We start from the raw sequence: 15172 nt of genomic DNA, 5'->3' as shown, positions 1-15172 counted from the left end.
GCTTTACAGTGCTGAAGTCCACAGCCTGGAAAGGAGTATGTCAGAAAAATAGACACAATTAGCTCTTTTGTGTCTCCCTGGCAGCAAAGTTTGTCCTTTCACTTTTCCTGCTTCTATTTTCTTCCTCCTTAATCTGTGTACCCCAGGCACAGTCTGTGTCATTCCTGTTGCTTTATTCCCTCTTAAGGAGCAGTACACTTTAACCACTTGCTTACTGGGCACTTAAACACCATTCTGCCCAGACCAATTTTCAGCTTTCGGTGCTCTCACAATTTGAATGACAATTACTCAGTCATGCAACACTGTACCCAAATGAATTTTTTGTCCTTTTTTTCCCACAAATAGAGCTTTCTTTTGGTGGTATTTGATCACCTCTGGGGTTTTTATTTTTTGCGCTATAAATGAAAAAAGACCGAAAATTTTGAAAAAAAACGCATATTTCTTTGTTTCTGTGACAAAATTATGCAAATTATTAATTTTTCTTCATAAATTTTGGTCACAATTTATACTGCTACATATCTTTGGTAAAAATAACCCAAATTAGTGGATATTATTTGGTCTTTGTGAAAGTTAGAGCGTCTACAAGCTGTGGTGCGAATCGCACAAAATTGATCACATCTGATGTACTGGTGGCCTATCTCGCTTCTTGTGACCCGAACAAGTCAGAAAAGTACAAATACCCCCCAAATGACCCCTTTTTGGAAAGTAGACATTCCAAGGTATTTAGTAAGAGGCATGGTGAGCTTTTTGATGTTGTCATTTTTTTCCCACAATTCTTTGCAAAATTAAGATTTTTCATTATTTTTTTTTTCTCCACAAAATTGTCATTGTAATAGGTTATTTCTCTCACGTGGCATGTGTATACCACAAATGATACCCCCCAAAAAATTCTGCTACTCCTCCTGAGTATTACAATACCACATGTGTGTGACTTTTTCACAGCCTGGCCACATAGAGAGGCCCAACATGCAGGTAGCGCCATCATGTGTTCTAGGAACATAAATTACACATCTAACTTGTTGACTATTTATTACACTTTTGAAGCACCAGGACAATGACACGTGACACTGATGACAGATGGCACTGATACGTGGCAATGATGACACTTATACGTGGCACTGATGACAGGTGGCACTGATGACAGATGGCACTAATATGTGGCACTGATGACAGATGGCACTAATATGTGGCACTGATGACGCGTGGCACTTATACGTGGCACTGATGACACGTGGCACTAATACGTGGCACTGAAGACACGTGGCACTGAAACGTGGCACTGATGACAGATGGCACTAATACGTGGCACTAATATGTGCCACCGATGACAGATGGCACTAATACATGGCACAGATGACGCGTGACACTGATGACAGATGGCACTGATAAGTGGCATTGACACGTGACACTGACAACAGATGGCACGTGACACTGACAGGTGGCACTGATGACAAATGGCACTGATACATGGCACTGATGACAGATGGCACTATGTGGCACTGACGACACGTGGCACTGACGACACGTGGCACTGGGGGCAGGTGGCACTGGGGGCAGGTGGCACTGGGGGCAGGTAGCACTGGGGGCAGGTAGCACTGGGGTGGATGGCACTGGGGGCAGGTAGCACTGGGGTGGATGGCACTGGGGGCAGGTAGCACTGGGGTGGATGGCACTGGGGGCAGGTAGCACTGGGGTGGATGGCACTGGGGTGGATGGCACTGGGGTGGATGGCACTGGGGCAGATGGCACTGGGGCAGATGGCACTGGGGCGGATGGCACTGGGGCGGATGGCACTGCTGGGGGTGGATGGCACTGCTGGGGGAGGATGGCACTGCTAGGGGAGGATGGCACTTTATTTTATTTTTTAACTTTTTTTTCTCTCACAGGCAGAACGGCTGCCGCTGCAGCCGTTCATCTCTCCCCTCTCGCACTGTCTGTGCGAGGAAGGAGAGCGGCACTGAGAGATGATCTCATATGTAAACATATGAGATCATCTCCCATTGGACACGCCGATCACGCTGTAAATGGCCGCTGTGATTGGCCGTTTACAGCGATCTGTGTTTGCCTGTCCCCGGGGGACACGGTGAACACAGAACTTCCGCGATGCGCGCCCGCGGCGGCGCGCATTGCGGAAGTAAACATCACGCCGTCCAGGGACGGCAACCCGGACGAAGGCGCCTGCTCTACGGCCGTCATTCGGCCATAGGGCGGGCGCGAGGAGGTTAAAGCTCTCAGCAGATTGGCCTCTAGTGGCTCTGATTTTTAGGCACAGTGCTGAACATAGAGAGCAACTGAGCATATGCAGAGCAGGGTGAGAAAGTGTATTACTATTACTACTATTATTATTATAAACAGTATAAGGACTTATTTTTAATGTTTTATATAGCTATACCTGTAAAAGGGACCATATCAGGACTTACATTTTATAAATAATGTTCCACTTTAAGTTAAAAGAAATAAGCCAACTTGCTTCCAGGGCATCAGTGGGTCATCCTTTATCATGGCTAATGGTTATTATTAGCTGGCCTATCAGTTATCGAGCATTTCATGTTTCATATTATAATGTACATTAACAGTCTGGTTATAATGAGTTTATCACCAAAACTTTGGGCATATGGGACATATCAACTACACTGAAGTGTGTTTGTTTTTTTTGTTTTTTTTATTTACTACTGTAAAATTATCTATTCATTTATGTACACATTTTTAAATCCTAGAACTGATGTACTGTATGTAGGCATCATGGCCCAAATGTGCATACATAATGATGCCCAACATCCTTATATCTGCATACCCCTCTTCTTTTTTTTTTTTTTTTTTTTTAAATGAATTTTCTCCTATTAATGACAGACCAAATACAATATACTGTAAATCTATTTACTTATCAATATACTGATAATGTTAAACGCTCTGATACACCTGAAGCATGTTGGGGATCTTTCTCCTTTTCAGAGATTTCTTCTCATTTCCTTTTGTTAAAAAGGTAAAGGAAGTGAAGAAAAACCCCTTAGAATGGCACAAACAAAAAATAATTAACAGGGTTCCAAAATTGAAAATATAAGGATGTCCCTGTGCGTCAGAGGGGGGTTGGGTCCCCTGGCGACGTCACCGCGTGGCCCCGCCCTCAGTTATAAAAGAACTGTCACCTGAGAGAACGGTCATTACGGAGGGTGTCTCCCATGGAGGCAGATCGGTGGTGGCGTGCGGCTTTTTCTATTTTTTTTTCTTTTTTGGTCCGTCAGAGCGAGAGAAGAAGATGAATGGACTTTGTGGGACGTTTTTATTTTTTAATAAAGGACTTGTCCCCAAACTGGGTCATGTCATTTTTACCATTTTCTCACTTTTTTTGTGAAATGGTAGGGGTACATTTGTTACCCCGTTACCATTTCACACGAGGGGGAGGCTGGAATCTGGGGTCCCCTTGTTAAAGGGGGCTTCCAGACTCTGATAAGCCCCCATCCGCAGACCCCCACAACCACTGGACAAGGGTTGTGGGGATGAGGCCCTTTTCCCCATCAACATGAGAATACAGTGCTTTGGGGGGCTACCCCAAAGCAACCTCCCCATATTGAGGGCATGTGGCCTGGTACAGTTCAGGAGGGGGGCACTCTCTCACCCCCCCTCTTTTTCCTGCGGCCTGCCAGGTTGCGCGCTCGGATAAGGTCTGGTATGTATTTTTGGGGGGCCACCACGCAATTTTTGAAAAAAATTTGTTTGGGGTTCCCCTTCATATTCATACCAATCCCAAAGGGCCTGATAATGGACTGTGGGGGGGGGGAATCCCATGCCGTTTTTTTTCAATTACTTTTATGTGTATTGCCGGGACCGACAATTCATTATAGCCACGAGTACTTTTAAATGACTTTTTTCCTTTAGAAATGTAATTTTGTGCAGGGGCTATTGTAAACATGGGAATAGGGATGAGCTTTAAGTTCGAGTCGAACTCATGTTCGACTCGAACATTGCCTGTTTGCCGAACAGTGAACAATTTGAAGTGTTTGCGGCAAATTCGAAAAGCCGGAAACACCCTGTACAAGTCTATGGTGGAAATCTAAAGTGCTAATTTTAAAGGCTAATATGCAACTTATTGTCCTAAAAAGTGTTTGGGGACTTGGGTCCTGCCTCAGGGTACATGGATCAATGCAAAAAAAAGTTTTAAAAACAACAGTTTTTTCGGGAGCAGTGATTTTAATAATGATTAAAGTGAAACAATAAAAGTGTAATATTCCTTTAAATTTCCTACCTGGGGGGTGTCTATAGTATGCCTGTGAAGGGGTGCATGTTTCCTGTGCTTAAAGCAGGGTTCCAGACTAAAGTTGAACTTCCGCTCATCGGAACCCTCCCCCCCTCCGGTGTCACAATTGGCACCTTTCAGGGGGGAGGGGGGTGCAGATACCTGTCAAAGACAGGTATTTGCACCCACTTCCGGGCATAGACTCCCACGGGAGTCTATGCCTCTTCCTGTCCCTGCGCACTGTCTGCTGGGACACACATGGGTCCCAGAGACAGCGTGGACAATTCCTATTGCGCTGCGTGACTCGCGCATGCGCAGTAGGGAACCGGGAAGTGAAGCCGCAACGCTTCACTTCCTGATTCCCTTACCTAGAATGGTGGCGGCAGCAGCCGAGAGCCGAGCAATCGATCGGCCTTGGCTGCCAACATCGCTGGATCCTGGGACAGGTGAGTGTCCATTTATTAAAAGTCAGCAGCTGCAGTATTTGTAGCTGCTGGCTTTTAATATTTTTTTCACAGTGAAATCCCTCTTTAGAACTGTCCCTGCACAAAGTGTCATTTCTGCAGGAAAAAAAGTCTTTTAAAATCACTCGCGGCTATAATGAATTGTCGGTTCCCGTAATACAGAGAACACTCATTGAAAGTCATTGATAAAAAAAAAAAAAGCGTGGAGTTCCCCCAAATTCAATTACCAGGCCCTTCAGGTCTGGTATGGATATTAAGGGGAACCCTGCTTCAAATAAAAAAAAACATTGACGTGGGAGTCCCCCTAAAAAGCCATACCAGACCCTTTATCCGAGCACGCAACCTGGCAGGCCGCAGGAAAAGAGAGGGCGCTCCCCCCTCCTGAACCATACCAGGCCACATGCCCTCAACATTGGGAGGATGCTTTGGGGGTCTGCTTTGGGGGTCTCCCCTCAAAGCACCATGTCCCCATGTTGATGGGGACAAGGGCCTCATCCCCACAACCCTAGCCGATGGTTGTGGGGGTCTGCAGGCGGGGGGCTTATCAGAATCTGGAAGCCCCCTTTAACAAGGGGACCCCCAGATCCTGCCCCCCTGTTTGAAATGGTAATGGGGTACAAAAGTACCCCTACCATTTCACAAAGAAAGTGTAAAAAATTGTTAAAGAAGACAAACACACTTTTGAAAAATTCCTTTATTAAAAATAAAAAAAGATTCCAGCGGTGGAAATCCACTCTTGCTATCCAGTGACGGATGATCATCTCTCTGCATATAAGCCTTTAAAATGAGCACTTTTGTTATCTCTCATAGACTTTTAAAGGGTGTTGTATGGCTTTTAAATTTGCTACGAACACCCCAAATTGTTCGCTATCTGGCGAACACCCAATGTTCGAGCCGAACTTACGACTTGAACATCGGTCTTATCCCTAGGCAGGACCAACAGGTGAAAATTAAGGGGAAAAATCCTGGAAAAAAAAAAAACAATGTTGCCTCCACATCTTAATATTGGTAAGCTGCAATATTTTACATTTATGTTTCTGGGTTTAGGAACAAATTCTAATGTGCTTAATACAGTGTAGCGCTGCTGACCCAAAAATATTCCTGCACCCAGTATTATTCATACAGTGTATATTACATCAAAAGTTGAAAAAACATAGATAAAATAATGTCTTTTAGTATATCTGATTCACTACAGTGCTCTTCAGTGTTCCAAGCTTTCCGACATCTTTCCTGCAGCTCTCCTTAGAATAATTCCTTTTCCCTCCTGGGAATCGATAGAGCGCTCCTTACACAACGGTTCTTTCTCAATTGGACCACATTAAACAAAGACATCTACATAATATTCTCCATTTCAATTATTTTATTAAAATGTCCCAATAAAAGTACACCTACAAGAAATACAATAGGACCACGCATGTAACTATCCCGTCAGCTGGATCTCGTCAGCCACTCAGCTAGGATTGCGGTAGCTCTGTGATGCTGTGGGCTGGGCTCTTCCCTCCTACACGCCTGTCGCCCTCTGGGCTTTTCAGTAGGATGGATCAGCCATCTAGCCCAAGCTCTTATAGCAATTCCTGTTTACCATAGTAATTTACCAAGCTACTCCTCAGATGCCCTGAGTCTCTGAGCCCACTCACTTGCTGTGGACAATGGTACTTGCCAATATAGTAAATTCCACTCTAAAAACACCACTTAACCCCCCCCCCCCCCCCCACACCTAAGCCCAACTATTGGATGTTTATATCAGGCTCACATAGCTCTATTCGGATCCCAATGGAAATGACACACATCATAAAATATATACAGCCACATAATCCTTATATATTACTATGTATGTGTAAATATCTATTTACCTCCTACCATATCCAATACATTAAATCTAGCGCATATATACTATACCCTTATACATATTAAGACAAATTAATCCCAGAGACCCAATTTTAACCTATTTTAATGGATATCTACTGTAACGGGAGTCACTTTGGGCAGGGGGCCCGTGGAACCCAGTTTACCTTAGAGACCCCTCTTATGTGTAAGTTACCTTGTGTGTATTAGGGGCACAGGGTGACCTGCGAAGCCTAATCTGATCTGCACTAATCTGACTCCGTACAACCACACTGGACTTAGCATTTAATTTTACCCCTGAACCAGCCAGGTTGTGTACACTATGTTTAGAACACTGTAATTGGACATTTGAACTACATGCATGCCAAAGTCATAGAGGAGAAGCTCCTTTAAAAGAAGTATGGGGGAAAAAAATTCCCATAATCATACTTTTCTAGGTGGATGCAGCATCGCTCCGATGCTGCATCTGTCCCCTGCCACCTCTGCACTGAGAACCGATCAATCTAACATTGCCGATGGCTTGGTTCTCTTAGCTCTCCAACCAGAGAACTGCTGCCTGTCAGTCAGCAGATCTCCTGCTCTGCTCATTGGAGCGTTGAGCTGTGGAGCGGCGGGGAATGGTCGTCTCAGTGGCTTGCTGAAAGGCTGAGACTGCCATCAGTCCAGGCACCTGGTGGATCCAGACTTCCAGAGTCGGGATGATGCGATGCCTGGACTGATCTGTGGGTTGTCAGCAGAGAGCAGACTAGTGGTCACAGGAGTGCAAAACCAATTTCACTCCTGTGACGCATAGGAGAAACCCAGCTAAACAAGCTCAGGCTGGACTTCTCCTTAAACAGGTCTCTCCATGAAAGAAGCCCAGTTACTGTTTTAAATAGTTGTTGAAAGGTTAAATGTTTCAGTACCTAGTTGTTGGCTGCATGCCCTGTTTTTGTTTATAGATGTGTTGAAATCTTTGACTGTATCTGTGCCAACCAGAAGGGGGAATTGTCTTCAGAGTTATATCCGTGTGTGTGTTCTTCAATAAAGTCTTATGCTTTTATTCACCTTACACTGCTGTCTCAACAAGTGACTGGGTGAGCTGAGGGATCTTGGATCGTGCTGGAATTGGGAAAGGGAAGCTTAAGCCGCGTACACACGAGCGGACTGTATGGCCTACTTAGTCCGTCATACAATCCGACAGACAGTCCGTCATACTTTACACTGAACGGACTTGACCACACACGGATAGCCAAGCAGTCCGACGAAAGCTTGCGCGATGACGTACAGCACGTACGACGGGACTAGAAATAGGAAGTCCAAGACACAGCAAAGCACCCTTTGGGCTCCTTCTGCTGACTTTGCGTTAGTAGAAGTTTGGTTAGAGACGATTCGTGCTTTTCAGACTTCAGCTTAATTTGTCAGTTTTCTGCGGCGCAGTCTACCTGTGAGGTTTGTATCTGTCTTTCGGTACGCGTGGATCAGTTGGTACCTGTTGTTAGGCGCTTCTGGTCCGCTCGTTTCTGGTTTTCAGGTCGTTCTTCATAGGTCTGGCTGTTCTTCAGTGCGTTCAGTTAAGCTTGTTTGTCCAGCCGACCGTTTCAAAGCCATGGAGAGTGGACGTACTCGGGAACGAGTTCGTGCTATATTGGGGCTTGGTGTTGGGGTTAATACTTTGACCCGAGCCCAGTCTGTGAACAGGGTGAGGAGGAGTTCATGGACAAAGAATTGGTTGCGCCAGCGTGACCAATTCTCGCATATGCCTTTACTCCGTGAGATCCGTGAGAATAATCCTGATGATTTCAGGAATTATCTCAGGATGACGGACCCCGTTTTTCACCGTCTGCTGGCTTTGCTGACCCCTTATATCAGCAGGCAGGATACCTGCATGCGGCAAGCCATCACTCCAGAGCAGAGGCTCATCGCCACGTTGCGCTACTTGGTGACAGGGAGAAGCCTTCAGGACCTCAAGTTCTCTACAGGCATCTCCCCCCAGGCTCTGGGGATCATTATTCCAGAGACCTGTTCTGCCATTATTTGGGTCCTGCAGAAGGAATATATGAAGGTAATTTTTTTCTTTTAATATTGCATTATATGCATTGTATGTTTGTATTAATTTCATCATGACTTTTAATATCCATGACAGGAATATGCTGTGAATGTCCCCTTTATATGAATGCATGCAATTTTTTTTTTTTTATGTATTTTTTTTTTTTTTGTGTCATTTTTTTTATAGCTTTTACCTTTTTGTGTCCCACGTGCATATTTGCTTTCACTAACATCCCCAGCATGCAATCCTGGGCCCCTATACACCCACAGCCGAGACTGTTTTTCTCTGATTCATATTGTCAGCTCCATTGTACTGTTTTACTGCCCCCTACCCTTTGTATACTCTTTGTATACATCCTTTGTGTGTATGTATATATATATATATATATATGGATTGTATACTCATTAATTAGTCCCCCACCCCACTCAAATTGGTTGCAGGGATTGTATACTCATTAATTAGGCCCCCACCCCACTCAAATTGGTTGCAGGGATTTTATACTCATTAATTAGGCCCCCACCCCACTCAAATTGGTTGCAGGGATTGTATACTCATTAATTAGGCCCCACCCCACTCAAATTGGTTGCAGGGATTGTATACTCATTAATTAGTCCCCCACCCCACTCAAATTGGTTGCAGGGATTGTATACTCATTAATTAGGCCCCCACCCCACTCAAATTGGTTGCAGGGATTGTATACTCATTAATTAGGCCCCCACCCCACTCAAATTGGTTGCAGGGATTGTATACTCATTAATTAGGCCCCCACCCCACTCAAATTGGTTGCAGGGATTGTATACTCATTAATTAGGCCCCACCCCACTCAAATTGGTTGCAGGGATTGTATACTCATTAATTAGTCCCCCACCCCACTCAAATTGGTCGCAGGGATTGTATACTCATTAATTAGGCCCCCACCCCACTCACCCACCTAATTTATGTCCCCCTGGTCCATCAGAGGGCTGAGTAATCTGTGAATTGGGCCGTCTATTTTTTTTTTTTTGAAGAAAAACATTTTCAATATTATTGTTTAACTGTTGTTCCAAAATGTTTTTGAGTTTTATTTGTTATGAATTGTTTTGATTTAATGACTAATTTTTTTATTTATTTTTTTATTTTTCCTGTGTTTGACTCCCCAGTTTCCTTCCACGCCACAGGAATGGCAGACTGTGGCTTCCCAATTCGCTGCCCGTTGGGACTTTCCCAACTGTGGAGGGGCGATCGACGGGAAATATGTGAGGATTGTGCCCCCACCCCATTCGGGGTCCTACTATTGGAATTATAAGGGGTTCCATAGTGTGGTGTTAATGGCGGTGGTGTCGGCACAATGTGACTTTCTGTATGTGGATGTGGGGAAGAACGGCCGGATGTCTGACAGAGGAGTGTTTAGGCAGACCGAGTTCTGCCACCGTCTCATCACTGGTGGCCTGGACTTGCCACCAGATGCCGATAATGTGGAGGGTCTACCTTTTGTTTTTATTGCTGATGAAGCGTTCGGTCTGAGTGACCATTTGATGAAACCCTTCCCCCAAAGGACCCTCACCCCGGAGAGGAGTGTTTTTAATTACCGGCTGGCCAGAGCAAGAAGGGTTGTGGAGAATGCCTTTGGTATTATGGCCAGCCGGTTCCGTCTGTTTATGACAGCAATAAACTTGGCAGAGTACAAACTGAACTATGTAATTCTTTGCTGCTGCATTTTGCACAATTTTTTACACAAACTTTCTGGAAACCAGTACCTGCAACCAATTGGGCCTGAGGCCGGACTAATATTACCTGAACTCACAGGGCTGGATCATGCCCATCCTGGCTTAGCCCCCCCCAAACAGCACGTGAGGTGCGTGACCAATATATCACCTATTTTAATGGTAGGGGGGGCTATTCCAATGCCAGCTGACCAATAAAAATTTCTTTTTGTTTAAATATGTATTGTCTGATCAAATTTTTAAGTTTGGTTCTTGTTTGCTTTTCACGGTGCTTGTCTCCTACATTCTCCTAATTCAGGGATATGCAATTGGCCGACCTCCAGCTGGTGCAAACTACAAGTCAATCATGCCTCTGGGTCTCATGCTTGTGGCTGTCAGTCTTGCTATGCTTCATGGGACTTGTAGTTCTGCAACAGCTGGATTTCCACTAATTGCATATTCCTGTCCTAGTGCATTTGTATTGCAAAGTGTTTTTTGCCAATAGTAAATAAGGCCCTTTGTGACAGACAACACAAAATGACTTCCCAAGTTCTCGTTGCATGTTTTGCATCTTGTTCTGCATTTCATCAATCTTGCCATTCCAGGCCATGATCTGACCAATCAGTCTCTGGGCACTGTCAGAGGAAAATGGCTCAGCGGCTTGCCCTTCCACAACCAGATCATCACCTAAAAACATGTGTAGATAAAAAAATTTGTTAAAATATACAGCCATTAATTGTTTACCTTAAGCTGGGTTATCAGACACTCACTTTGTGGGGTGCGTATCTCCACCACCTCTTCCTCCTCCACATCTAGCCCTGGGCTGGGCTGCTCCATCTCTGACACTGGGCTGGGCTGCTCCAGCTCGGACACTGGGCTGGGCTGCTCCAGCTCGGATACTGGGCTGGGCTGCTCCATCTCTGACACTGGGCTGGGCTGCTCCATCTCTGACACTGGGCTGGGCTGCTCCATCTCTGACACTGGGCTGGGCTGCTCCATCTCTGACACTGGGCTGGGCTGCTCCAGCTCGGACACTGGGCTGGGCTGCTCCAGCTCGGACACTGGGCTGGGCTGCTCCAGCTCGGACACTGGGCTTGGGCTAACTGCCCAATCAGGCTGGTGAGGTCGGGGGGTCCTGGGCTGCTCCGCCTCTTGTCTGAGTCTTTGTTCCCCTATGAGAATGAAAAAAACAAAAAAAAAGGTATACTTTTAAGCATACTGATATTTGAGTTCAGAAATTGGAATATGAAACATTGGTTTGAAGTGGTGTACAATTATTAGCTGGTTATTACAAGATCCTAGTTTAATACATCATTAAAATGATTTTTTTTTAGTTAGGCTGTGTTCAGACTGCTGCGATGTGCGAACGCTGCAAATCTACTGTGGTTTCACGCATCGCATGCCTCCCGGAGGCAGTTCACACTGCCCTATGTGACCTGCTGGGAGTGTCAGTGTAAAGTTTTATTGACACCTCCAAATTATTTCTCATATCACAGTGCAATCTTTAAACTCGGACAGGAATCGGACCACATGGTGTGAACACCCATGTGATCCGATTCTGCTGTGGACTAAAAAAAGGGCCATGTACAAGTTTGGGCCGGATGCGATGCGAATTCAGCCATACTATATGTATGGCTGAAATCGCATCACACAGAGATCACATGTGATTTGCACTGCAGTGCGGTGCAAATCACATTCAATCTCGTACATTGCAGCAATGTGAACCTAGCCTTTAACCAAACTGCGATACTTTATATCTTTTGTCCAAGTTTCATAGACGGACACACTCGAATCATCCCCTGGAGTACCTGTGTGTGATTATGTCAAAAAATGTTCTATGATGTCCCAAACTACACTAAATGATTCCCAGTCCAGATGTTGAACCAGCATTTTATCTACCTATCTATCTTTTTTTTTTATTTAGACTACATTACACTGAATAAATTTATGAAACAGCTGCAGCTATAAAGACATGTACACAAAGATATCCTAAACTGAGTGTGACAATTCAGTTTATCATGAATAGGGATGAGCCGAACACTCCCCGGTTCGGTTCGCACCAGAACTTTCGAACGGACCCCAAGTTCGAACGAACGTTAGAACCCAATTGAAGTCTATGGGACTCGAACGTTCGAAATGAAAAGTGCTAATTTTAACGGCTAATATGCAAGATACTGTCCTAAAAAGGGTTTGGGGACCTGACTCCTGCCTCAGGGGACATGGGTCAATGCAAAAAAAAGTTTTAAAAACGGCAGTTTTGGCGGGAGCACTGATTTTAATGACGATTAAAGTGAAAAAAAAATAGTGAAATATTCTTTTAAATATCGTGCCTGGGGGGTGTCTGTAGTATGCCTGTGAAGTGCCACGTCTTTCCCGTGTTTAGAACAGTCCCTGCACAAAATGACATTAAACGGAAATAACACCATTTAAAACTGCTTGCGGTTTTAATGTTATATCTGGTTCCTGCAATATGGTTGAAAATCATTGAGAAAAATGGCATGGGTAGCCCTCCCTGCCCATTACCAGCCTATTTGGGTCTTGTACGCATATTAAGGGGAACCCTGTACCCATATTAAAAAAAGGAAATGCGTGTGGCCCCCAGGCCCTATATACTCAGAACAGCAGTATACAGGCGGTGCAAACAAGACAGGGACTGTGTAGGTTTGTTGTGTTAAGTTGAATCTGTTTGTAATTTTCAACTGGTACATTTTTAAAGTGTAGCTCCAGTCAAAAAAACTATTTTTAAGCTTTTTGGAAAACATAGGGAAGGGTTATCACCCCTGTATAATTTGTTTTGTCGTCCATCTTTTTTCATCTCACTTGCTGTTGTCTCCTTCCGTTTGCAAGTAGGAGATGTTTGTAAGTTGGATGTTTGAAAGTAGGGGCCTGCCCTATATGCTCTGCAGAAATGGCAGAACAAGGTGTTGGTTTTGCCACAACATTGTAAGCCCTCAAAGTGACTCTTGGTGGGCGCTGGAGCGCCCTGCTGTGAACGATTATATCAAGAATTGTAATTACATGCCATTGTTGAACAGTGGTAGAAAAATTGACCTTTGGTTGTGGTCCTCACCGTTACTCTGGGTGGGCACAGGAAGGGGCCCTCCTGTGAAATATTATATCAAGAATTGTAAATACATGTCCCTGTTAAACAGGGGCAGAAAAATTTGGCCTTAGGCACTGCTGCTGGTGCCACCACACTGCAACCTCTGCCATATAATTACAAATGACATTTGTTCTGCCTATGAAGCAATAAAATATTAATTTAAGTGGGAGTTTAATGTAGTGGTACTGGAGAAAAGAAAGAAGAATGCAATAGGAAAATAATTAGAATGCATAATTTGCTGGATCCATTGGGCTCCCAAAATGTTTTCTCTACCTCTTCATTATTTGACTTAAATACCCACTATCTTTTTCTATTAGGCCTTTTCCCCCTTACTGTGTGAAGCCAGATATACCCACGTAAATCCCCAAACTAGATCCCACCTCCCCACTGTTAGGAGTACCACCGACCCAGGGGACCACCAGTCTCCTCCAATCCTCTCTGCTGACGTCCACCTTTTTTTTACCATAGCCCATCCAATAGGAAGTGGCTACAACAGGCAGGGGTGTGGATTTTATCTCTGAGAGGGGCTTTAAATGAAAAGTATAACATACAGTGGCAGTGCGTCCGTAAAGGGCGCAGGAGCGCTGCCCCCTCTCTTCTGTCACCACTCTATCACCATAGATAGATTCATGCCTTGCATGAATCTATTTATAGTCCCCGCTGACACCCCCTATTCAGGTGTCTGGCCCCTTTTCTGGCGCTGGGCACCTGAATTATAGTGATGTTTTTTTTTTTTTGGAAGCACCTGATTAGAGCCGTAGACTCTAATAGGCACCCAAAAAGGTGAACAGCGGGTGCAATGCTGTGCGTTTGCTGCTCACTCAATTGTTTGTTAGCAAAGCGAAGGAATTCACTTTGCTAACACTGAACCACCTCTCAGCCAATCAGGTGCTCGGGTCTGTTATCTGTCACCTGATTGGCTGAAACATCAGACGCTGTGATTGGACGCCTGATAGAGAGGACGGAAGAAGACATCAAGGAGCACGCAGGACACCGCCACTGACCCGCTGCGAGACAGGCAAGTGCCGGGGTGATACACACTGCCAGCATTTGATGGGGCACAGTTGCAGTGGCAAATGATGGGTACACTGGCAGCATTTGATGGGGCACAGGAGCGGCAATTGATGGGTACACTGGCAGAAATTGATGGGCATACTGGCAGCAATTGATAGGTATGGTAGTTGGCACAATGGCTGCTCTTGATGGGCACAGTAGCTGCCTTTGATGGGCACAGTGGCTGCGTTTCATGGGCATAATGGCAGCATTTGATGGGCACAGTGGCTTGCGTTTGATGGCACATTGGCTGCATTTGATGGGCACAGTGGCGGCGTTTGATGGGCACAGTGGTTGCATTTGATGGGCACAGTGGCTGCGCTTGATGAGCACAGTGGCTGCGCTTGATAGACACAGTGGTTGCATTTTATGGGCACGGTGGTGGCAATTGATGGGCACAGTGGCTGTGGTTGATGGGCACAGTGGTTGCATTTGATGGGCACAGTGGCTGAACTTGCTGGGCACAGGGGCTACGCTTGATGGGCACAGTGGCTGCGTTTGATAGACACAGTGGTTGGGCTTGATGGACACAGTGGCTTAGTTTGATGGCACAATGGCCGCAATTGATTTTCTTTTTTCAGTTTGTTTGCGCCTCCCCAAAAATTTTGAGCACCAGCCGCTAGTGGCACCAGTAGCTGCGTTTAATGAGCACAGTACTTGCGTTTGATGGGCACAGTGGCTGCACTTGATAGGCACAGTGGCTGCGCTTGATGGGCGCAGTGGCTGCGCATAAAGATCAAGTAGGCTTTGTCCATTTAAGGG

At 45.3% G+C, this 15172-nt stretch overlaps 1 protein-coding gene across 1 annotated transcript in view; it reads left to right on the top strand.

Moving 5' to 3' along the window:
- LOC143930420 (membrane-spanning 4-domains subfamily A member 4D-like) overlaps positions 1-15172 on the top strand; it is a 128770-nt gene that overhangs the window by 86050 nt on the left and 27548 nt on the right. The gene's annotated exons all lie outside the window — the stretch shown is intronic.

Source organism: Lithobates pipiens, unplaced genomic scaffold (assembly GCF_037356315.1).
Source record: "Lithobates pipiens isolate NorthernLeopardFrog02 unplaced genomic scaffold, aLitPip1_a1.2 Scaffold_25, whole genome shotgun sequence".
Taxonomy (NCBI): domain Eukaryota; kingdom Metazoa; phylum Chordata; class Amphibia; order Anura; family Ranidae; genus Lithobates; species Lithobates pipiens.
The sequence above is the reverse complement of the archived record's forward strand: the minus strand, read 5'-3'. Positions and strand labels throughout refer to the sequence as shown.